The 24,932-nt window shown below is 49.3% G+C and overlaps 1 protein-coding gene across 1 annotated transcript in view; it reads right to left on the reverse strand.

Moving 5' to 3' along the window:
- The window catches only part of LOC147109026 (G protein-coupled receptor 68-like), an 81,807-nt gene that overhangs the window by 31,249 nt on the left and 25,626 nt on the right, over positions 1-24,932 (reverse strand). The gene's annotated exons all lie outside the window — the stretch shown is intronic.

Here is a 24,932-nt window from a genome sequence, read left to right on the forward strand (position 1 = left end):
GCTCCAACAACACTCAAGAAGTTCGACACCATCCAGGACAAAGCAGCCTGTTTGATTGGCACCCCATCCACCACCTCAAACATTCACTCCCTCCACCACCGGCATACCGTGGCTGCAGTGTGTACCATCTACAAGATGCACTGCAGCAACGCACCAAGGCTTCTTCGGCAGCACCTCCAAAACCCGCGACCTCTTCCAGCTAGAAGGACAAGGGCAGCAGGTGCCTGGGAACACCACCACCTCCAAGTTCCCCTCCAAGTCACACACCATCCTGACTTGGAAATATATCGGCCATTCCTTCATCGTCGCTGGGTCAAAATCCTGGAACTCCCTCCCTAACAGCACTGTGGGAGCACCTTCACCACACGGACTGCAGCGGTTCAAGAAGGCGGCTCACCACCATCTTCTCGAGGGGCAATTAGGGATGGGCAATAAATGCTGGCCTTGCCAGCGACACCCAGATTCCATAAACTAATATAAAATAAGATTGACAGACGTGGTTCCCGAGCTGCGTGAATCGCGTGGCCATGCACGGGGATTTAAAAAGTAGAGGGAAAAAGACTCTTAAGTGTCTGTAAACAAGGTTGTAATGATTTCAATTAGGTCGCCCGCCTCTGCCGGTCGGGTCACTGCCGCACCGGCAAACGCGCCCGATGGAAAGGCTCATGGGGGCGGGATGAGGGCGGGTTCCTGACCCACTCTCACCTTTTTCAAATTTCCCACCCAACGCACCTCCATTCCCGCCCGCACGGACCCCAGAAAATTCCGGCCTGTATATTTCCCTCCAGTCTGAAAAAACAACGGTTCACCGTTATTCTCTGTTTTTTGTCTCTTAGCCAATTTTATATCCACGCTGTCACGGCCCCTTTAATCCCATGGGCTTCAAAGTGATTCATTGCACATATAACACTTTGATGCTAAATAAATGCAAGTTTAGACTCCAGAGACTTGAGCACATAATCTAGGCTGACACTCCAGTGCAGTGCTGAGGGAGTGCTGCACTCTCTGAGGTACCGTCTTTCGGATGAGACATTAAACCGAGGCCCCATCTGCCCTCTCAGGTGGACGTAAAAGATCCCATGGCATTATTCGAAGAAAGGCAGGGGAGTTATTCCCAGTGTCCTGCCACTAGTTATCCCTCAATCAACATTTTAAAAAAAAAACCAGATTATCTGGTAATTTTCACATTGCTGTTTGTGGGAGCTTGCTGTGCGCAAATTGACTACCACGTTTCCTACATTACAACAGTGACTACATTCAAAAAGTACTTCATTGGCTGTAAAGCACTTTGGGACGTTCTGAGGTTGTGAAAGGCGCTATAGAAATCCAAGTTCTTTATTTTTTTTAATTTCTTTATTTGCTTATTTATTGATCTCCTGTTCCTGATTCCTCGTCTCTCTCTTTGTAGCTTTTTACCATGTGATTATACTTGTTACTTTTCATCCACTCGCCTTCTCTAATTCCAATTTGAATATTTCCCAACTGAAGTCAGTAACAGGTGCCCTAATTTCCTCATGTCATATCTGTTTCGTTCTATTACATTGGCCCCAAACACTTCACAACTTCGACCCAATTACCCCAATTTTCAGAGTTGTCTGTATTGAAACCGAGACTCATTGCACCATCTACTCTAATTCATTCTTCCCAAGGATTTGAAACTCACTGTACTGGGGAGCAGGGAGCCCGTGTCAATCAGCGAGCACAGGGCTGCTGTGTGAGGCAAGGGAGGAGATTGCAGGGGCTCTGACACAAATTTTCAGAACCTCTCTGGCCACAGGGGAGGTGCCAGATGACTGGAGAACAGCTAATGTAATACCATTGTTCAAGAAGGGTAGTAGGGATAAACCAGGGAATTACAGGCCAGTGAGCCTAACATCAGCGGTAGGGAAATTATTGGAAAAAATTCTGAGGGACAGAATTAGTCTCCACTTGGAGAGGCAAGGATTAATCAAGGATAGTCAGCATGGCTTTGTCAGGGGGAGATCATGTCTAACCAATTTGATTGAATTTTTCGATGGGGTGACTAGGTGTGTGGATGAGGGTAGTGCAGTTGATGTGGTCTACATGGACTTCAGTAAGGCTTTTGACAAAGTCCTTCATGGGAGACTGGTCAAGAAGGTGAGAGTCCATGGGATCCAGGGCAATTTGGCACATTGGATCCAAAATTGGCTTAGTGGCAGGAGGCAGAGGGTGATGGTTGAAGGTTGTTTGTGTGACTGGAAGCCTGTGTCCAGTGGTGTACCGCAGGGATCGGTGCTGGGTCCCTTGCTGTTTATAGAGTACATTAATGATTTAGATATGAATGTAGGAGGTATGATCAGTAAGTTCGCAGATGACACGAAAATTGGTGGAGTGGTAAATAGCGAGGAGGGAAGCCTCAGGATACAGGATGATATAGATGGGTTGGTTAGATGGGCAGAACAGTGGCAAATGGAATTTAACCCTGAAAAGTGTGAGGTGATGCATTTTGGGAGGACTAACAAGGCAAGGAAATACACAATGAATGGTAGGACCCTAGGAAGGACAGAGGATCAGAGGGACCTTGGTGTGCATGTACATAGATCCCTGAAGGCAGCAGGACAGGTAGATAAGGTGGTTAAAAAGGCATATGGGATACTTGCCTTCATTAGCCGAGGCATAGAATATAAGAGCAGGGAGGTTATGATGGAGCTGTACAAAACGCTAGTTAGGCCACAGCTGGAGTACTGTGTGCAGTTCTGGTCGCCACACTATAGGAAGGATATAATTGCATTGGAGAGGGTGCAGAGGAGATTCACCTGGATGTTACCTGGGCTGGAGCGCTTCAGCTATGAAGAGAGACTGGACAGGCTGGGGTTGTTTTCCTTAGAGCAGAGAAGGCTGAGGGGGGACCTGATTGAGGTGTACAAAATTATGAGGGGCATAGATAGGGTAGATAGAAAGGAACTTCTCCCCTTAGTAGAGGGGTCAATAACCAGGGGGACATAGATTCAAGGTAAGGGGCAGGAGGTTTAGATGGGATCTGAGGGAAAACTTTTTCACCCAGAGGATGGTTGGAATCTGGAACTCACTGCCTGAGAGGGTGGTAGAGGCAGGAACCCTCACAACCTTCAAGAAGCATTTAGATGAGCATTTGAAATGCCATAGCCTACAAGGCTAGGGACCAAGTGCTGGAAAATGGGATTAGAATAGACAGGGCTTGGTGGCCGGCGCGGACACGATGGGCTGAAGGGCCTCTTTCTGTGCTGTATAACTCTATGACTCTATGGCTGACTTGGACTTAGTGCGGGACAGGATATGGACAGCAGCTTTTTGGACAAGTCAGAGATCATGAAGAGTGGGGGATAGAAAGCCAGCAAAGAGAATGAAGGAGGTGAAAAAGCATTGCTCATTGCCCTTGATACTCATCATTTCTTCCTATTAGCATAGCCTTGAATCCATTCACTGCTTCCAGGCCTGTCAGCAACTCCTATCTCATTTCTAATCATCTCCTCTACTAGCTGAGACAGTTAGAATCATAGAATTATACAACACAGGAGACCATTTGGCCCATCGTGCCTGTGCCGGCTCTTTGAAAGAACTATCCACTTAGTCCCACTCCCCTGCTCTTTCCCCGTAGCCTGAGAAATTTTCCTCTTCAAGTATTTATCCAATTGCCACTTGGAAAGTTACTACCGCCCTTTCAGGCAGCGCATTCCAGATCACAACAACTCACTGCGTTAAAATTTCTTTTCCCTCATCTCCTCTCTGGTTCTTTTGAGAATTACCGTAAATCTGTGTCCTCTGGTTACCAACCCTTCTGCCACTGGAAACAGTTTCTCTTTATTTACTCCAACAAAACCCTTCGTGATTTTGAACCTCTCTCTCAAATCTCCCCTTAACCTTTGCTATAAGGAGAACAGCCCCAGTTTCTCCAAGTAACTTCTGCTGCTTGAACCGCCACTCTTTACTGGAGTCACGTATCTACCTGCTGCTCATGTACCTTTGTCCCTCGCTTATTTTCCATTTCTTCTAAGTAATGAGCTCTGTTCTTTAACGCACACTTAACTATCATTTAATCAGGTGTTAGCAGCACTGTTCGTTGCACACAAAGTTGAGGCAGAAACATTTTCAGATGAGCTGATGGCTTCTGAGAATTGCAAATGCAGGAGTGTTTATTTCCTGTTTCTGCTAAAATGAAGTTAAAAAAAAAAAAATTTCTTCAAAGCATCTTTCTGGGTCATGCCCGATAGTTGTCCTGTGTGATATTTGTCTTCTTCAGGGATAGTTGTACATTTTACTTTTGAGATAAAAAATCAAATCAAATCAACTTTTTATTGTCATTGTTAGTGCACAAGTGCAGTACAACGAAATGTAGGCTTGCGGCCTACATCCTTGAGATAAGGACATTGTTCCTGCTCTGAATGCATGAACTGGCCTTTTCTCAGCTCGCCTGTCACTGTAGTTGCAATATTGCCAGGTTAGGAACTAAAACAGGAAGTGGGGTTTGGAATAGTTATGCGCATTACATAATTTATGGAATTACAGTGAGATTCCCATAGTTATCAAAAAGGCAAATGGAATGTTGGCCTTTATTTCAAGGGGGATGGAGTATAAAAGCAGGGAAGTCCGGCTTCAACTGTACAGGGTATTGGCGAGACCACACCTTGAGTACTGCGTACAGTTTTGGTCTCCTTATTTAAGGAAGGATATACTTGCACTGGAGGCAGTTCAGAGACGATTCACTAGGTTAATTCCAGAGATGCTGAAATGTCCATCCGAGATAAAAATACAAGGGCCCAGAAATTCGGGTCCCAACGCGTGAGTACGGACGGAGTACTCACGCGTGGACCCGATGGAAGTGCCGGAATCTTGCATGCACTACGCATGCGCGGGAAACCGGCACTTCCGATCCTCTGAACCAAGGGGTTCAGAGGTCAAACGCGTGCGCGCGGGAGCCTGTGCGTGCGCGTTGAACTTCCTTTTTTTCAGGTTTTAACGTGCGGGTAAGTCTGTACATTTTAGAAATGTAAACAGCAGCCGTAAGGACTTCATTTTCAAAGGTAAGTGGTCAATTTTTTTAAATTAAAACATTTTTTCCACAGGTTTTTTACTTTTAAATACTTTAAAGCAAGGTAAGTTTATTTTTAGCCCAGTTTTTTTTATAAAATTATTTTTTTCAAAAATTTAAATTTTTGTTTAAAATAGTTATTTAATGTCATTTATAGTTTATTTACAAAGTGTGATTTTTTTTTAAATTTATTTGAAGGTAAAGTACAGTTTTACAGCCTCAGCATTTATACGTTTTGACAGGTCTGTCAAGACTTATGAATGGAGCATTCCCTGCTCCGATTGGCTGCCTGTTGCTCACGTGATCCCAGGGGACGCGTCGCACTAACTACGCCCCTGGGACACGCCAGCATAGCGCGCTGGCCTCTGGGACAGGCCTCGGAGAGGAATTCCACGCAGGCCAAGAGGTCAACTGCTGGCGCGCTAGGTAAGTGTAGGTCGGGGGCTTGCACCCGCGGGAAGCCCCCGACCCGAATTTCTGGGCCATTAAAATCCCCCACTATACAAGGATTTTCCACCTCTGCCACTTCAGTGAATAACCCCCAAAAAAACTCGCGACGCTTACAATGCTCGTTCGGTACATAGATATTAAAGAGATCGCAATTAAATTTCTCAATTTTTACCCTTAGCCGTAAAAATCTCCCCTCAGTGTCCTTGTCCACCAAGGCAACATTCCCTTTTATGGACGGACTCACCAAAACAGCCACCCCGCTACGGTTATTGTTTGCACAACTTGCAAACACCTCTCCCTTCCAAACCTTCTGAACTCTTTCTAGGATATCCTCATCTCAAAAGGTTTCTTGCAGACACAACAAGTCCATGCCTTTAAAAACCTGCAACAACTGCTGCAATTTCTTCTCACATCTCAGTCCATTCACATTAATCGAGACCAATGTAATCATGGCTCTGAAGAAGGGAAGCATGCCTGATAATCTCCCCATCATTTAATCTCTGGTCCTTCCCTCCTCTCATGCTCCTTCCCAACTTTACGGCCAGCTGTTGCATTTTCCTGCAGCCTCCAACTCTTTTTCACCTCCTGTTTGAACCTTCCTTGCTGTTTCAGCCTCTTCTTTGCATTAAGTTTGGGCCACCTATGTGCAAAATTTTATAAAGAATTTTTTGAGATTTTAAGTCCATTGCTCTTAGAAGTTTTTAAGGAAATTAAAATTGAGGGAAGCCTGGCCCCATCTATGAGGAGAGGTTTCATAAGATTAGCTTTTATAAAAATAAAGGGGATAGAAGGGATCTGAAGAGTGGGAGGCCCATCACATTATTAAATGTGGATTACAAGATCTTGGCGAGGGTTATAGCAAATCATATGAAGGAGGTGTTGCTGCAGATAGTGTTGCCCTCTCAGTCCTATGGAGTCATAGGCCGGGACATCGCAGACTCTGTGGTCTCAATCCGAGATGCGATAGAGCTCATGGAAGAGAGCGGGAGGGAGGCTTATGTATTAAAGATAGATCAAGAGAAAGCCTTTGATAGGGTCTCTCATGAGTTTTTATTGAAGGTTTTGGAAGCATTTGGTTTTGGGGAAAATTTCATTGAGTGGATAAGGATTTTTTATTCAAACATATTTAGCTGTGTTAAATGTAATGGTTTTTTATCCAAGTATTTTCCGATACAGAGATCAGGGAGACAGGGTTGTCCCCTGTCCCCATTGTTGTACACATTGGTAGCAGAACCATTAAGTTACATGATGCGAAAGAAACAAGGTGTAGTTGGGATTGTGGTTCCCAGTTCTGGGCTGGTGTCGGTGATACACCAATATGCAGATGACACAACTTTAACATTGAGAAATGGGGAGTCAGTGTGGCAAGCTATGGATGTAGTGGAGGAATATTGTAGAGCTTCAGGAGCCAGAATGAATTATAGTAAGTCCCAATGCCTGGTTGCAGGAAGGGGTAGGGGGGAATGGTTGGGGGAAAGTCCCTTTAAGGTGGTGGAGGTTTTGGAAGTTCTTGGGGTGCATATGGGGTGCAAGAAAGGCAGGAATGAAGTGGATCGATTAAATTGGGAACCGAAGGTTATGAAAATTAAAAAGATTTTGGGAAGATGGGAAAGAAGGTGGTTGTAAGTGCAAGGAAGAGCGACAGTGGTGTCTGCCCTCCTGCTATCTAAGCTATGGTACTTATTGATGATGGAGGATATTCCTGAGTGGGCGGAAAAGTCCATCCGAGAGGCTTGTGTGAGGTTTTTATGGAAAGGGAAACCAGGCTAGGTGGCTTACAATACCATCATTGGACGGAGAAATCAGGGAGGACTCAATTTCCCAGATATTGATTTGAAGAAAAAATCCTTTAGAATCAAATGGGTGAAGAGATTTCTTCAGAAGTCAAATACAACTTTTTGGAAGAGTTGTTTTGAGCATGTTTTAAAATGAAGTGGGATAGGAGGGCAGGGGATATTGTATATGGAATACAATAATGGCCCAGAAATTCGGGTCTCCACGGGTGAGTGCGCACGGGGTACTCACGCGTGGACCCGATGGAAGTGCCGGAATCTTGCATGCACTAAGCATGCGCGGGAAACCGGCACTTCCGATCCTCTGAACGAAGGGGTTCAGAGGTCGAACGCATGCGCGCGGGAGTCTGCGCGTGCGCTTTGAACTTACGTTTTTTTTACAGGTTTTTCCGTGAGGGTAAGTCTTTAGATTTTAGAAATGTAAAAACCAGGCGTAAGGCCTGCATTTTAAAAGGTAAGTGGTCAATTAATTAAAATTAAAACATTTTTTCCACAGGTTTGTTATTTTTAAATACTTTAAAGCAAGGTAAGTTTATTTTTAGCCCTGTTTTTTATAAAATTATTTTTTTCAAAAATTTAAATTATTGTGTAAAATAGTTATTTAATGTAATTTATAGTTTATTTAAAAAGTGTGATTTAAAAAAAAAAATTATTTTAAGGTTAAGTACTGTTTCGGACCCTCAGCATTCATACGTTTTGACAGGTCTTTCTGTCAATCTTATGAATGGGCTTTTCCCTTCTCCGATTGGCTGCCCATGGCTCACGTGATCCCAGGGGACGCATCGCACTAACTACGCCCCGGGACACGCCCAGCACAGCGTGCCGGCCTCTGGGCCAGGCCCCGGAGAGGAATTCTACGCAGGCCCAAAGCTCAACTGCCGGCACGCTAGGCAAGTGTAGGTCGGGGGCTTGCACCCGCGGGAAGCCCCCGACCCAAATTTCTGGGCCAATATGTTTTTGAAATTGATTAAACTTCTCCCTAGGTTTTATAAGGGGGTTGTAGAGACTTGGGCCCAATTCTTAAAAAGTGTGCAGTTTATGCCCAAGGGGGCTGAGGAATTTTTAGAACAGCCCTTATTTTTGAACAGGTGGGTCAACATCGAAGGAGAGGTTTTATTTAATCAAGCTTTTATAAAAGCTGGTATTATATGTGTGAAAGATGTATTATACGAGGTAATTCCAGGTTGGTTGCCGGAAGCGATAGTGAGGGACATGGTGTGGGAGTAGGATCAGGAGGTAGAGGAAAAAGCAATAGGGATCATGTATGAGAAGATTGTGAGGGCAATGCCACAGGATTGGATGGAAGAAATAAATGCGGAAATCTCCAAAGGAAGTAAAATGCGTCCCGTTTTTCCAAGCTTTCTGCTGGAGAAAGGGGGAGAGTTGGTCCAATTTGACAACTGTAATACTCGAGATTTCTATGAGGTATTTAGAGAATGGAGATTCAAGACACCTGCTGGTCAGGAGTTTTGGCAGAGTATATACCCACAGCTGGACTTCAACAGGATTTGGAAAGGAGTGTGGGCGAATTTTAAATGTCCAGAGTGGATTGAGCTGGATTTCAAATTGGCTCATAACCGGATCTTTACAATAACGGTCTTGTGCAAGATTGGATGAGTGGAAGGGGCAACTTGCCCAGTGTTGGGACACGGGATGAGACTCTGTCCCATTTACTGGTGTTATGTCCACAGTTAAAAATGATTTTAAGTACTATGTTCAACAGTTGTGTGAAGTATTTTTGCTGGGTGGGGACTAAAGAGCGAGAATGGGAATCCCGTGGGACTCAATTTTGAGATGGGGATTGCAGGAGAGTCTGCCCGAGTCCAGCGGAGCGGCAATTAATTTAATGTTCAGTTTGGCTAGATTCGTGATTGTGGGGTCTGATGAAAGGGAGGAACTGAAAGAAATCAGTATTTGTAGGGAAATGGTGTTAGGGAAATTGACAGGATTGATGGCCGATAAATCCCCAGGGCCTGATAATCTACATCCTAGGGTACTTAAGGAAGTGGCCCTAGAAATAGTAGATGCATTGCTGATCATCTTCCAACATTCAATGGAATCTGGAACAGTACCCATGGATTGGAGGGTAGCTAATGTTACCCCACTATTCAAAAAAGGTGGTAGAGAGAAAACAGGGAATTACAGACCGGTAAGCCTGACATCGGTAGTGGGGAAAATGCTAGAGTCCATTATAAAAGATGTAATAGCAGAGCACTTGGAAAACCGTGACAGGATCGGACAAAGTCAACATGAATTTACAAAAGGTAAATCGTGCTTGACTAATCTACTGGAATTTTATGAGGATGCAACTGGTAAAATAGATAAGGGAGAACCAGTGGATGTGGTGTATTTGGACTTTCAAAAGGCTTTTGATAAGGTCCCGCATAAGAGATTAGCATGTAAAGTTAAGGCACATGGGATTGGGGGCAAGGTATTCACTTGGATAGAGAACTGGTTGGCAGACAGAAAGCAAAGAGTTGGAAAAAACGGGTCTTTTTCCGAGTGGCAGGCAGTGACTAGTGGGGTACCGCAGGGATCGGTCCTTGGACCCCAGCTATTCACAATATATATTAATGATCTAGACAAGGGAACTAGATGTAATATCTCAAAGTTTGCAGATGACACAAAGCTGGGTGGGCATGTGTGCTGTGAGGAGGATGCCGAGAAACTCCAGGATGATTTGGACAGGTTGGGTGATTGGGCAGAAGCATGGCAGATGCAATATAACGTGGATATATGCGAGGTTATCCACTTTGGTGTCAAAAACAGGAAGGCAGATTATTATCTGAATGGCAATAGATTGGGAGAAGGGGAAGTGCAACGAGTCCTGGGTGTCCTTGTGCACCAGTCGCTGAAGGTAAGCATGCAGATGCAGCAGGCGGTTAAGAAGGCAAATGGTATGTTGGCCTTCGTAGCGAGAGGGTTTGAGTACAGGAACAAGGATGTCTTGCTGCAGTTGTACAGGGCCTTGGTGAGACCACACCTTGAGTATTGTGTGCAGTTTTGGTCACCTTATCTGAGGAAGGATGTTCTTGCCATGGAGGGAGTTCAGCGAAGGTTCACCAGGCTGATACCTGGGATGGCAGGAATGACATATGAGGAGAGATTGGGTCGATTGGGCTTATACTCGTGGAGTTTAGAAGAATGAGAGGGGATCTCATTGAAACTTATAAAATTCTGACAGGACTGGACAGACTAGATGCAGGAAGGATGTTCCCGATGGTCGGGGAGTCCAGAACCAGGGGTCACAGTCTAAGGATAAGGGGTAAGCCATTTAGGACAGAAATGAGGAGGAATTTCTTCACCCAGAGAGTGGTGAACCTGTGGAATTCTCTACCACAGAAGGCAGTAGAGGCCAATTCATTAAATATATTCAAGAAGGAGTTGGATATATTTCTTAAGGCTAAAGGGATCAAGGGATATGGGGAGAAAGTAGGGACAGGTTACTGAATTTGGATGATCAGCCATGATCTCACTGAATGGCGGAGCAGGCTCGAGGGGCCGAATGGCCTACTCCTGCTCCTATCTTCTATGTTTCTATGTTATATGTTTCTATGTGCAAAGAAGGACTGCTCTGTTTTTTAAGGGGAGGAGAATCAATCTCAAAAAGTATTTTAAATATAAGCTAAAAGATCATTATAAGGTTCTGTGGATGTTTTATTCAGAAAGGAATTGAAAGATAGTATTTTACAATCAATTTTTAAAGTACAATCGATTAATATATGTTACAGGAGAGAAATTAAACTTCAGGTTTTGATGTTAAAATGTGGTGGCGGAATGGCTGTACAGAGAGGCGGAATTGATTTGTATGATACAATGAAATGATCACAATGTTGTAAATGTTCTTAATGTACAATAAAGGTTATTAAAAAAAAAAGTTGGTAGCACTTTTGCCTCTGAGTCAGAAGGTTGTGGGTTCAAGTCCCACTCCAGGGACTTGAGCACAAAAATCTAGGCTGACACTGCAGTGCAGCGCTGAGGGATGAGATGTAAAAGATCCCATGACACTATTTCGAAGAAGAGCAGGGGAGTTATCCCTGGTGTGGCCAATACTTATTGTTGTGTATGTACCTTTAAGGGAAGAACTGGTTTTAGACTGCAGTACCGGCAGTGACCACCCCTGTATAAAAGGCCCTAGCAGGCTTCTGTATTTCAGTCTGACGTTGCCCTCCTGTTCAGTAAAGTACCTGTTAAACTGTTCTCCCGAAGTCCATGTATTATTGAGGCGCGGACTTTACAGTGGCGACGAGTAAGTTCGAACTCACCTGCAGTGTGGCATCATCTCACGGGGATCTCGCCCTGAGAGGAGGTTTCTTGGAGGTCGTAGTCTGAGCAACGGGCGTCGACCGCGGGCAACCGCCCAAAGAATTCATTGGTGTTCGGAGGATTGCGGGAGAGACTGTGGAGAACTGTGCTTGGCTCCCCAGTTAAAGTGTTCCAGCAAATCGTGCTGGTAGCAGGTAGTGCGCTGACCCTTCCGGACTGCGGCAGGCTCAAGTTCGATCGAGCGGCTCTACAAAACGAGCCGCGCGGCATCGTCGGGAAAAGAAAACAAGAGAGAGAGGGTGGAGCGCACAGGGCGCGGTCGGTGCTCAAGAACCGGGCAGCGGAGAGAAAATAAACGGGGGGGAAGGAAAGCGAGACGCGCCGAAGCCGCGGGCTGCCGCCATTACCCCGTAGAATGCTAGGAACAGCGCGGCAGCAAGGGGAAGAAGGAAAAGCGCGGGAGGCGCCATTTTATCCCGTTGGGGAAGAAGGAAAAGCGCGGGAGGCGCCATTTTATTCCATTGGGGAAGAAGGAAAAGCGCGGGAGGCGCCATTTTAAATCACCCAAGATGCCGAAAAGTGGCAGTATCACTGCTTTCGACAACGAGGTAGAAGACTGGACCACGTATGTGGAAAGAATTGAAGTGTACTGCGAGGCAAATGAGGTGGCCGATGGAAAGAGGGCATTGGTATTATTGAATTTGATGGGCGCGAGTGCGTACGGCCTATTGCGAAATTTAATTACCCCAGCTAAACCAATGGAGAAAAGTTTTGAGGAGATTGTTAATATATTACAGGAACACCTAAACCCTACGCCGCTGCTGATAGCAGAAAGATTCAAGTTCCATAAAAGAAACCAGCACAAAGATGAGAGCGATGCTGACTACCTTACGGAACTACGCAAGTTATCGAAGCACTGCCAGTTCGGAGCAGGACTGGCAGACACCTTACGGGATAAGTTTGTCTGCGGGCTCCAGAGTGAAGGAACCCAGAAACGACTACTTTCGGAAAAGGACCTGACGCTAGAACAGGCTTTCAGCGTTGCAGTATCCTACAAAGCAGCAGCACGAGGAGCTGCAGAAATACAACAGAAACCACAAGAATACAGCGCTAACGAAATGGCGTATGGAGCAGAAAAGTGCTATCGCTGCGGCAGAACAACCCATGAGCAGAAGGACTGCTGGTTTAAGGACAAAGTATGCAGGCAATGCGGAAAAATGGGACATATAGCAAGAGTCTGCAGGTCGGGAAAGAAAACCAACACGACAAGAACTACTAAGGAACAGTACAGGAAAGTAAAGAAACTGACAGACAGTAGTTCGGAAGATCAGGAGAGTGATAAGGACTCTGGGAGCCGGGGACTAAGTTGTCTAAAGTTACACAACGTGATCGCAAAGGAAGATCACCAAACCATTTGGGACACCCTCATGATAGCAGGGTCCCCAGTAAAGATGGAATTGGACACAGGATCAGCCCTAACTGTCATGAATCGACAAGACTATGAGCAGCTATTCTCACACATACCCTTAAAGGACACGTCCATTGTATTGAAGACATACACGGGGCAAAAGGTCTACCCCAGAGGAAAAATAAGGGTGCCAGTTAAATATAACGGCAAGGAAACACAGAAACTATATATGTATATACTACGAGATGGAGGACCACCATTATTGGGACGTGAATGGATCCGAAAAATACAATTGGATTGGCATTCCATTCTGGCGCTAACTGTGACTGACAAAAAGGATGATGACGTCGCACCTGGACGTCTGTCACAAATTCTATCTGACGCGAAAGAGGTGTTCCAACAAGGACTTGGGACTCTAAAAGCAGTAAAGGCAACCATAAAGATTGACGATAACGCAAACCCAAAATTTTTCAAGGCCAGACCGGTGCCATACGCGATCCGCCCAGCCGTTGAAGCTGAACTGGAGAGTCTGGAGCGTTCGGGTGTGCTGTCCAAGGTGGACTGGAGCGAGTGGGCCACACCCATCGTTCCTGTAATGAAGAAAGCATTGAGCAGCACGCCTGGGGAGCCAAGGAAGGTTTGCATCTGTGGGGACTTCAAGGTGACTGTGAACCCAGTCCTGCACACAGTACAGTATCCACTTCCGCGGATAGAAGATATTTTCGCCTCACTATCTGGAGGGAAACGCTTTACAAAGATTGATCTGGCCCAAGCGTATCTACAAATGGAGGTGGAAGAAGCATCTAGAAAATACCTCACGATAAACACCCACAAAGGCCTTTACCAGTACAATCGACTGGTATTCGGGGTAGCATCAGCCCCAGCTATTTGGCAGAGGGCAATGGAACAAGTCCTGCAAGGGATCCCGGGGACCCAGTGTTATTTGGACGACATCCTGGTCACGGGCGAAAATGACAATGAACACCTTGCCAACCTGGAGCAGGTGCTCACAAGGTTACAGGAATATGGGCTACGAGCCAACCGCCCCAAATGCAAGTTCTTCAGGAGACAAATCTCGTATTGTGGCCACATGATTGATGAGGAAGGGTTGCATAAGTCGCCGGACAAGATTGAGGCTGTAGTCAAGGCTCCAGCACCGGAAAATGTGTCGCAACTGAGGTCGTTCCTCGGGTTGGTGAACTACTACCGTAAGTTCTTGCTGAATTTATCTACAATTCTGCACCCACTGAACGCCCTGCTGCAAACTGGAGTGACATGGAACTGGAGTGATGAGTGTAAGCGTGCCTTTCAGGAATGTAAATGCCTAATCACTTCAAAAGAAGTATTGGCCCACTACAACCCAACACTGCCGATTCGGTTGGCATGTGATGCGTCACCCTACGGCATTGGAGCGGTACTGTCACACAAATTCCGTGACGGTTCAGAGAGGCCAATAGCCTTTGCGTCGCGCTCGCTAACCTCAGCCGAGCGTAACTACGCCCAAATTGACAGGGAGGCCCTCAGCTTGGTGTGGGGGGTGAAGAAGTTCAATCACTATCTGCACGGGCAGAAATTCACTCTACTGACTGATCATCAGCCCCTGGTCTCCATTTTTAACCCAGAGAAGGGCGTTCCGGTGATGACGGCGCAACGGCTGCAAAGATGGTCACTTTTTCTAGGGGCACATCAGTACGACATAGAGTACAAGGGTACGAAACAGCATGGAAACGCTGATGGGCTGTCGTGCCTACCGTTGCCTACGGTGGAAGAAACGCCTGCAGTGGACCCGGTTGAGATATTCCATGCGACCATAGTCAAATGTTTGCCTGTTACAAACTCGAGTATAGAGAAGGAAACCCGAAATGACCCGACACTCTCTCGGGTCTACGATTTGACAGTGAAGGGATGGCCAGCATATGGCGACTCACTGTTGCCAGCATTCTCGCCAAGGAGAGAACAGCTGTCAGTGTGCCGGGGAACCTTGATGTGTGGATCCCGAGTGGTAATTCCACCCAAGTTGAGAGATAGAGTGCTCAATGAGCTTCATGAGGGTCATCTGGGAGGGGTAAAAATGAAGAGCCTAGCCAGGGCGTTTGTGTGGTGGCCGGGAATTGATAAAGAAATTGAGGATATGACCAAGAGATGCACAGGATGCCAGAAGGTCCAAAACGCTCCACCACAGGCCCCGCTACATCCATGGGAGTGGCCCTCATCTCCATGGCAATGGGTACACATTGATTTTGCTGGTCCATTTATGGACTCAATGGCCTAGAAATTAGGTATGGCCCCGCCAGCTCAGTTGCGCCCAAAAGTTTGCGCAGCGCCCGCAGCCCGTTGCGCCCGCCAGAAATTCACTTTTAGCGCCCCAAGTCGGAACCGGGCGCTGTTCCAGGGTGTGCCCGCCTCCGCTTGGGGCGCTGAAAGTGAATTTCAGCGCTCCAGCTGCCGCTGCGCCACCCGATGCGGTGCGGCAGGCTGGGGTACTGCAGGCCTCCTCCTTCTCTTGAGGAGCTGCCTGCAGCCGTGAGATCGCCGCTGGATTCTGCCGGCAAATGAGCCCGGCACCACGGAGAAGTGCCGGGCTCGCGGGAATCAGCCACCAATGCCACGGGGGGGGTGGTGTTGGAGGCCGGGGAGGGAGGTGCGGGCAGGCGGCCGCTGAAAAAGCGGCCGGCCGCACCTCCACCTTTAGGCGCCCCACTAACGCTGCATGAAGGCCGTGTTTCACGAACGTTGTTTGCGGCCGCTGCGGAAGAGGCGGCCGCAACTGAATATGGGCGTCGGGCCGGCATCGGGGCGGAACCGGGGCGCTGCACACACTGATGACATCATCGGTGCCGGCGCAGCGCTACCGGCTACCGCCGCCATTAACGCTGCACTCAATTTCCGTGCTACCAACCCCGCCGGCGCAGAAGACCTCTTTAGGCGCTAAGTGGGCGCAAGGCCCACTGAATTTCTAGGCCCATGTTTCTAATCGTTGTGGACGCCCATTTGAAATGGCCAGAGGTCATTAAAATGTCCTCCACCACCACGGAGAAAACTATTGCAGTCCTAAGGACCATCTTCACCAGGAATGGGTTGCCAGAACAGATTTGCTCCGACAATGGGCCACAGTTTGTGTCAGAGGATTTCCGGAGGTTCCTGAAGAATAATGCGGTGAAACATTACACATCTGCCCCATATCATCCAGCCACAAATGGATTGGCTGAGAGGTTTGTTCAGACCTTTAAAAAGGCCATAAAGGCAATGTATAATGACAACATACCACTACAACACAAGGTGGATAGTTTCTTGTTTGCTTACCGGAATGCAACACATGCAGTAACCAACCAAGCTCCAGCCGTACTGTTCTTCAACCGAAGGCTAAGATGTCGCCTGGATTTGCTCAAACCAAACATAAGACGAGATGTTGAGGATAAGCAATTCCAGCACATAAATGAGAAGCCAACCCGGAGTTTCAAGTTAGGGCAACCAGTCTTGGCCCGCGACTACTGAACAGAAAAATGGCAGCCAGGAACGATATACACACAGCAGGGACCACTAATGTACACAGTGGATGTTGGAGAGAGCATTGTGAGGCACCATGCTGACCAGATTCTAGGGTCACAGGAACAAGCCAAAACCGTGCCACGAGAAGGTGCACCTGGTAATCAACTGAAGTACAGATTGCGTCTACCTCAGAAGCAGTGGTATTGGAAGCTGACGAACCAACCAGTGACCATGAACCCGAATCAGCTTCGCCGCAAGAACAGGATACTCGAGAAAGGCGCTATCCAGTCAGGATCAGGAAGCCTCCTCAAAGACTGAACTTATAAATGATTATTTCAGTTGGTGTATATAATATCCAGAAAGTTGTAATTAGTTATTATTTAGTTGTTAAATGAATGTTATGTACTGTTTATCTAAAAGGGGAGGAATTGTTGTGTATGTACCTTTAAGGGAAGAACTGGTTTTAGACTGCAGTACCGGCAGTGACCACCCCTGTATAAAAGGCCCTAGCAGGCTTCTGTATTTCAGTCTGACGTTGCCCTCCTGTTCAGTGAAGTACCTGTTAAACTGTTCTCCCGAAGTCCGTGTATTATTGAGGCGCGGACTTTACACTTATCCCTCAACCAACATAACAAAAACAGAATATCTGGTCATTATCACATTGCTGTTTGTGGGAGCTTGCTGTGTGCAAATTGGCTGCTGCATTTCCCACATTTCAACAGTGACAGTACTTCATTGGCTGTAAAGAGCTTTGAGATGTCTGGTGGTCGTGAAAGGTGTTATATAAATGCAAGTCTTTCTTTCTTTCCTAACTGAGATCAGCTAACACAGGACAGACTGGGGATTAAACCTGGAACCTTACAGGTCTGTATAGCTTAGTTCTAAAGCTATACAAGCCTGAATGAAATGTATGACCCTCTCACCTGTGTAGGGCTGTTGGCTGAGGACAAGATTGAGCTTGGTGGCAATGCCCCCATGATTGAATATTTTGATGATGCTCATTGTCTAGGCTTACTCATCTAGGAAACTGTACTACACATGAGCTTCAGCGCAGGGGCTTATCGTAGAATCATAGAAATTTACGGCACAGAAGGAGGCCATTCTGCCCATCGTGTCCGTTCCAGCCGAAAAAGAGCCACCCAGCCTAATCCCACTTTCCAGCTCTTGATCCATAGCCCTGCAGGTTACGGCACTTCAAGTGTACATCCAAGTACTTTTTAAATGTGATGAGGGTTTCTGCCTCTACCACCCTTTCAGGCAGTGAGTTCCAGACCGCCACCACCCTCTGGGTGAAAAAAGTTCTCCTCAACTCCCCTCTGATCCTTCTACCAATTACTTTAAATCTCTGCCCCCTGGCTATTGACCTCCCTGCTAAGGGAAATAGGTCCTTCCTACCCACTCTACCAAGGCTCCTCATAATTTTATATGCTTCTGTATTTCTGTCCTGCTCTCACACAGTACAATCAGCCTCACCGATAAGTATCTTCACATAGCCACAGTTTCCTGTTAAACCCTATCAGCAGCAGATTAGCTTTCTGAATAATTTGATGCAGCAGGATTATAAACATGGTCCTTCCTGTTCACTCTATCTGCACCCTGCATAATTTTATACACCTCAATTAAGTCTCCCTTCAGCCTCCTCCTCTGTTCCAAAGAAAATGGAACAAAATCATTGGAATAAAACACACCTTTATCAACACGGTAACAGTTCTAGTGTGTTGACTTGGCTCAGCTGCTAGCTCTCTCACCTCTGAGCCAGATGGTTATGAGATCTTATTTTATAACAACACCATATATCGGGTACGGTAGCAGAGTGGATATGTTGCTGGACTAGTAATCCAGAGGCCTGGACTAATGGGACAGGATTTTCATTGGGCCGTGGAGGCGGGATTGGAGGCGTGTGGGGGGTTAAAATTGCATAAGCTGGCGGGCGGGCCCAAGCCCGCCTCCATCCCGCCTCCAAGCAATTTTAAATAATTTGTGTCTAGTGGTCCCGTCTCCGTCCCACCTCCAAGAGGTGGGATAGGCCGTTAAAGCCCTTAACAACCACTAAACTGGCTCTATAATGCCATTTTAAAAGGCCTTTGTGAGTTTAACCCTTTTCCCACGTGAAACACGCCTGTTCTGAAACACGACGGTGAAAGCTGGCGGGAGCATAAGTGGATTGCTGACTATCAGCTGCACCTCAAACATTAAAGAGGAAATTTAATCAGCCATCATTTGCAGGTGGCAGGACTTAGTTGTCTCAGGTCTGGGGAAATTTTAGAAGGCATAACTGTAAGGCTCGCAAAATTATACGGATTCCCCCAAACCAAGAAAAGGGAAGATTTTGGACTGTTTGAAGGAATATTGGGCCAAAAGGGACTTAAAGTCAAAACCCCAGGAAGATTTGGCTATTTTAAAAGGGCACGTTCAGGCATGTTTGGGAAAAAGGCTGCAACAAAGAATTTGGGATCTACCTATGCAGTAGCCAGTTTGAGTATTCGAGGTAATCAAACTGTCTGGGGGAAACTGTAAACGTCACTCAGCCCCTATCAAGACATTTACATGCTGACAATAGACCCACGGAAGAACAGCCTCACAGAACCCATCCAAGTCATGCATAAACCAAATCGTTTAGCCAACCAACAAAGAATCTCAAGGCCCCACAGGAAACTCAAAGGCTAAGGACAAAACTGACAATTAAACAAGAGGTTAAACAATCGATGGGGCCATCCTGAAACTAATTAAACAATTTGAACAGATCGATGTTAACGAGCCCGCCCAAAATTTAACAATGAACCGAGACTGATTTGGCAGGCAGATAAGCAGGCCTTAATCTATATATATAAATCGGTACTTCTGTCATTCTGTCTTTCTGTCTTTCTGTCTATCTGTCTATCTGTCTATCTGTCATCGCGTGTGCGTTGCGGGTATGCACTCGAAAGTTACAGGGCGTACCTACGCGCGCGTTACCTCCAAAGAAAGCTTACGCTTCCGAGACGGTTTTAAGCGTATTTACGTTTCGGCCGGGCTAAAATTGCGCCCGCGGTATCCCAAAAACCTTCAACATTCCGCTCATTAGCATCTCATTATCCGCTCATTAGCGACAGAGTGACCGACAGAGTGACCTCGAGCTTGACCAATCGTACGCCGGGTTGCTGGCGTGTGCCGCCGGGCCAATCGGTGCGTGTGTGGCCGGGCTTTATCGTTCTGAACCGAGGTGAGTCGCCGCCATCTTGATTCCAAACTTTTCCTTTCTTTTTCCCGCTTTCTACGTCTTAAAAAAAAACGTTGCTTTTAAAACACAAAGGCCTAGAAATTGAGGTTGCGCTGCGCCGGGGCTTAACGCCGGAAATTTAGCGCCGGTGCTAAGTCGCGCTGTGCGCGCCAAAAATTCAGTAGCGCCGCGCCCAAACGGCTGCCGGCGCTACTGAAGGCTGTTTGTGCCTGAAAACTGGCGCTACGCGCCGCATTGCGGCGCTATTCCGGCGCTGCGGCGCCCGATGCGGTGCGGCAGGCTCGGGAAGTGCAGGCCTCCTCCTTCCGTTAAGGAGGAGCTGCCTGCACCCGGCCGCGGCCCGCGCAAATCTCTGCAAAAATGAGCCCGGCACCTCGGACAAGTGCCGGGCTTGCATCTGTTCCGGGGGGGGTGGGGGAAGAAGTCCGGGGAGGGAGCTGCGGGCAGGCGGCCGGCGGGAAAGCGGCCGGCCGCCGCGCCTCCTTAAAGCGCCGGCGCAGACTCCGGCAACACTCGTTTGCCGGAGTCTTAGTTGCGGCTGCCACTGGCGAGGCGGCCGCAACTGAATTTCGGCTTGGGGCCGGGTTACCACGGCAACCGGGACGCTGCGCACACCGATGACGTCATCGGTGCCGGCGCAGCGCTACCGGTCTACCACCGCGGAAGGGCCCCAGGCAATTTAGGAACCGGCGCCAATTGCAGCGCTAGGCCCTCTAGCGCCGCAAAATCGGTGCTAAGGGCACTGAATTTCTAGGCCATATTGTTTTAAAAAAAAATGATTTAGAAAGTAATTAACTTATCTAATCTCATTAATTTTCCTACCTTTCCCCATTTTTCCAGGTAGGCCTAGAAGCCTCGGCGTCTCCTCCGCACCCACGCCCGAGCTAGGCACCTCCCGGCCCCACTCGAAGGCTGGAGGGCCAGCCTCAGCCCAGCGCCGCTAGGGTGCGCGCGCAGCAGGAGCTGAGACCCACTGTGTCTCTCTGGCTGGCCGGGGGGCGGGGCTTGCTGAGCGTCCAGCGTTACCCTGGCAACCGGGCCCGCCGGACGTCTCGCACAGCCGCAATCGGCGGTCTTCACCTCGGGGGGGGGGGGCCGCGACCCTCGGGGGGGGGCGGGGGGGCCACGACACTCGGGCGGGGGGGTGGGGGGCTGCGCGCGCAGCAGGAGCAGCTGAGACGCGGCGTCTCACTCTCTGGCTTGGTCAGCGTCACGGTTACCCTGGCAACCGGGCCCGCCGGCCGACAGAGACGCCGCATCTCAGCTCCTGCTGCGCGCGCAATCGGCGGTCTTCACCTGGGGGGGGGCGACCCCCACCCTCCCTCCCCTCCCCCTTCCCCCCTGCCCTCCCTTCCCCCCCTCCCTACCTTCCTCCCCCCCGCCCTCCCTTCCCCGCCCTCCCCCTCCCCTCCCCCTCCGCCCTCCCCCTCCCCTCCCCCCTCCCTTCCTCCCCCCTCCCCGCCCTCCCCCTCCCCTCCCCCCTCCCTTCCTCGCCCCTCCCCCTCCCCTCCCCCCTTCCCCGCCCTCCCCCCCTCCCCCTCTCCCTCCCTCCCCCTCCCGCCCTCCCTTCCCCTCCCCCTTCCCCTCCCCCCCTTCCCCTCCCCTCTCCCCCCTCCCCTCCTCCTCCCCCCTTCCCCTCCCCCTCCCCTCCCCCCCTCCCCTCCCCCTCCTCCCTCCTCTCCCCCCTCCCCTCCCTCTCTTCCCCCCAGTCGCTCTCTCTCTTCCCCCCAGTCGCTCTCTCTTCACCCCAGTCGCTCTCTCTCTCTCTTCCAACAACAACATTCCCTCGAAAAAGCCTCGGCACCGCCGGGCACTTCAGCTAGTCTATATATATAAATCGGTACTTCTGTCATTCTGTCTATCTGTCTATCTGTCTGTCTGTCATCGCGTGTGCGTTGCGGGTATGCACTCGAAAGTTACAGGGCGTACCTACGCGCGCGTTATCTCCAAAGAAAGCTTACGCTTCCGAGACGGTTTTAAGCGTATTTACGTTTCGGCCGGGCTAAAATTGCGCCCGCGGTATCCCAAAAACCTTCAACATTCCGCTCATTAGCATCTCATTATCCGCTCATTAGCGACAGAGTGACCTCGAGCTCGACCAATCGTACGCCGGGTTGCTGGCGTGTGCCGCCGGGCCAATCGGTGCGCGTGTGGCCGGGCTTTATCGTTCTGAACCTAGGTGAGTCGCCGCCATCTTGATTCCAAACTTTTCCTTTCTTTTTCCCGCTTTCTGCGTCTTAAAAAAAAACGTTGCTTTTAAAACACATATTGTTTTTTAAAAAAATGATTTAGAAAGTAATTAACTTATCTAATCTCATTAATTCTTCTACCTCCTGGCCCCACTCGAAGGCTGGAGGGCCGAGCCTCAGCCCAGCGCCGCTAGGGTGCGCGCACAGCAGGAGCTGAGACGTCTCTCTCTGCCGGGGCTTGCTGAGCGTCCAGCGTTACCCTGGCAACCGGGCCCGCCGGACGTCTCGCACAGCCGTAATCGGCGGTCTTCACCTCGGGGGGAGGGGGGGCCGCGACCCTCGGGGGGGGGTGCCGCGCGCGCAGCAGGAGCAGCTGAGACGCGGCGTCTCTCTCTCTGGCTTGGTCAGCGTCACGGTTGCCCTGGCAACCGGGCCCGCCGGCCGAGAGAGACGCCGCGTCTCAGCTCCTGCTGCGCGCGCAATCGGCGGTCTTCACCTCGGGGGCGGGCGCGACCCTCGGGGGGGGCGCCCCCCGCCCTCCCTCCCCTCCATCCCCCCTCCCCTCCCCCCGCCCTTCCCCCCCTGCCCTCCCTTCCCCCCCCCACCCTCCCTTCCCCGCCCTCCCCCTCCCCCCGCCCTCCCTTCCCCTCCCTCCCCTCCCCCCCACCCTCCCTTCCCCTCCCCTCCCTTCCTTCCCCCCTCCCCCCGCCCTCCCTTCCCCGCCCTCCCCCTCCCCCTCCCCCCCGCCCTTCCCCGCCCCCTCCCCTCCCTCCCCCCCTCCCCTCCCTCTCTTCCCCCCAGTCGCTCTCTCTCTTCCCCCCAGTCGCTCTCTCTCTTCCCCCCAGTCGCTCTCTCTCTCTCTTCCAACAACAACATGCCCTCGAAAAAGCCTCGGCACCGCCGGGCACTTCAGCTAGTAATTAGTATAAACTAAAGACCTGTCTCCACACGAAAGCAGTTAGTTCGATGAGTTCGACCAATTCGATCAGTACAGTTCAGTGAGTGAATTGAAACAGCAGTCAGTGAATTGGAGTCAGCAGTACAGTTCAGACAGACACAGAAAAAGGCACAGCTCATTCGAAAGACATCAGCCTCGGGACAACAGAAGGAGAACGGAAGGAATCGCGGCAACCAAGGGCCCCACGAAACAAACAACCAACAATATTACCAACAACTAGGTAATATTGGGCCACCGCGACCAACAAGAAACCAACTCGGAAGAAACCGAAGATCTGCAAGTTTTTCCCACTCTACAAACTATTTGGTGAGCATTTCCTGGTCCTCTGGAATTCAACCTAGTTAGTATAGTGGGATTGGGAGGGGTAAGGTATTTTGTCTATTGTCATTCTCCCTCGCATATTCCGAAGTGTTCCCCCTTTTAGAGTGATAAGATTATTGTGTTGTGTATATTTTCCTGTCTCAAATAAAAATCCAAGTTCTTTTCAGCAACTCAGTTGTCTGCGGCAATTTCATTACAATCCCCAAATAAGTCCAGGTCTAGAACCAAGGGAGTGGGAGCGATTCGAACCGCTCAGGGAGTCAGAGGCAAAACTGACCACACACACCACCCCTTACAGAGCCACAGCTGTGGAAGTTTGGAGCCTGACACCAATCTCCAGTGTGACCTCCTAGGAAACCCCTCTCGCCACCTTCACTCCGCGCTTCCTCAACTGAGGCATATACCAGAAGCATGGGAGCCATTTATTTCTTTCCCTTCTGAGCATTAGATGAGGAAGAAGACCAGCTGCGGCACCAGCAGAACCAGGAACAGCAGCACCAACAACAGCAGCACCAACAGGAGCGCCGAGCTGCTGCTCACCCACCTGAAGCTGCACAGGCCAGAAGGGGCCAGCACATGGAAGCCCGTCGGCGCAGCAGATACCTCCCAAACAGGGTCTACAGACACAGGGTCAGCTACATCAACATGTCTGAGCAGCAGTCCCAAAGGCGGCTCCGACTTTCGCAACAGGTAATGGGTGACATCTGCGCAATGCTGCAACAAGACCTGGAGCCCAGAGAACCAGGTGGACAACCCTTACCAGCGGCTGTCAAAGTCACCACCGCACTCAACTTTTTTGCCTCAGGCTCATTCCAGGGATCAGCAGCAGACATCAGCGGCATCTCCCAGGCGGCCGCACACACTTGCATCACGCAGGTAACCGATGCCCTCTTTGCCATTGCACACAATCATATCCATTTCGCCAAGGATTAAGCAAGTTTGACGGCGCATGCGGTTGGATTAGCTAATCTGGCAGGCTTTCCAAGGGTGCAGGGCATCGTTGACTGCACACATGTGGCCCTTAGGGCAGCCCATCGCAATCCAGGTATTTTTGTCAACTGCAAGGGCTTCCACTCCCTTAACGTTCAGCTGGTGCGTGACCACAAGAAAGGCATTTCGCATGCTTGTGCCAAGTACCCTGGCAGTTGCCATGACTCCTTCATACTGCGCCAGTCTAGTGTGCCTCCGCTATTCAGTCCGCCAGACCAACTTAACGGATGGCTACTTGGAGACAAGGGCTATCCCCTGAGGACGTGGCTAATGACGCCGTTGAGGAGGCCAGCCAACGAAGCTGAGGAGCGTCACAGCTCCAGCCATATGTCCACCAGAGCTATTATCGAGCAAACTATCGGTTTGCTGAAGATGCACTTCAGATGCCTGGATAGATCAGGTGGAGCCCTGCAGTACTCAGCAGCCAGGGTCTCCAGAATCTTCGTGGTTTGCTGTGCACTTCACAACATGGCACAGCATCGTGGCTTGCAGATTCCTGAGGACCAAGTGGCTCCTCACTTATCCTCCTCAGATGAAGAGGAGGAGGAGAGTGAAAACGAACATCTTGCAGAGGCCCATCAACCAGCGGCAGCAGTACGCAAGAACATAGCTGCCCGGGATGCACTCATCTTTGCCAGATTTGCTTAGTCTAGCCACTGAAGGACTTTTGCCTTGCAGCTTCTTACCTGAGCATCGACAATGGACAAGAACCAGCTGACTCCTAGCAATTTGACCACCATAACGACAATTGCGAGTAATCCTAAGCCCTCAATGTGAAAGTCCCATTTGCGAAATGACACGCGCCACAACTACAGCAGT

This window comes from Somniosus microcephalus, chromosome 12, assembly GCF_052327205.1.
Source record: "Somniosus microcephalus isolate GS21.2 chromosome 12, FLI_Smic_1.0, whole genome shotgun sequence".
NCBI classification, from domain to species: Eukaryota; Metazoa; Chordata; class Chondrichthyes; order Squaliformes; family Somniosidae; genus Somniosus; species Somniosus microcephalus.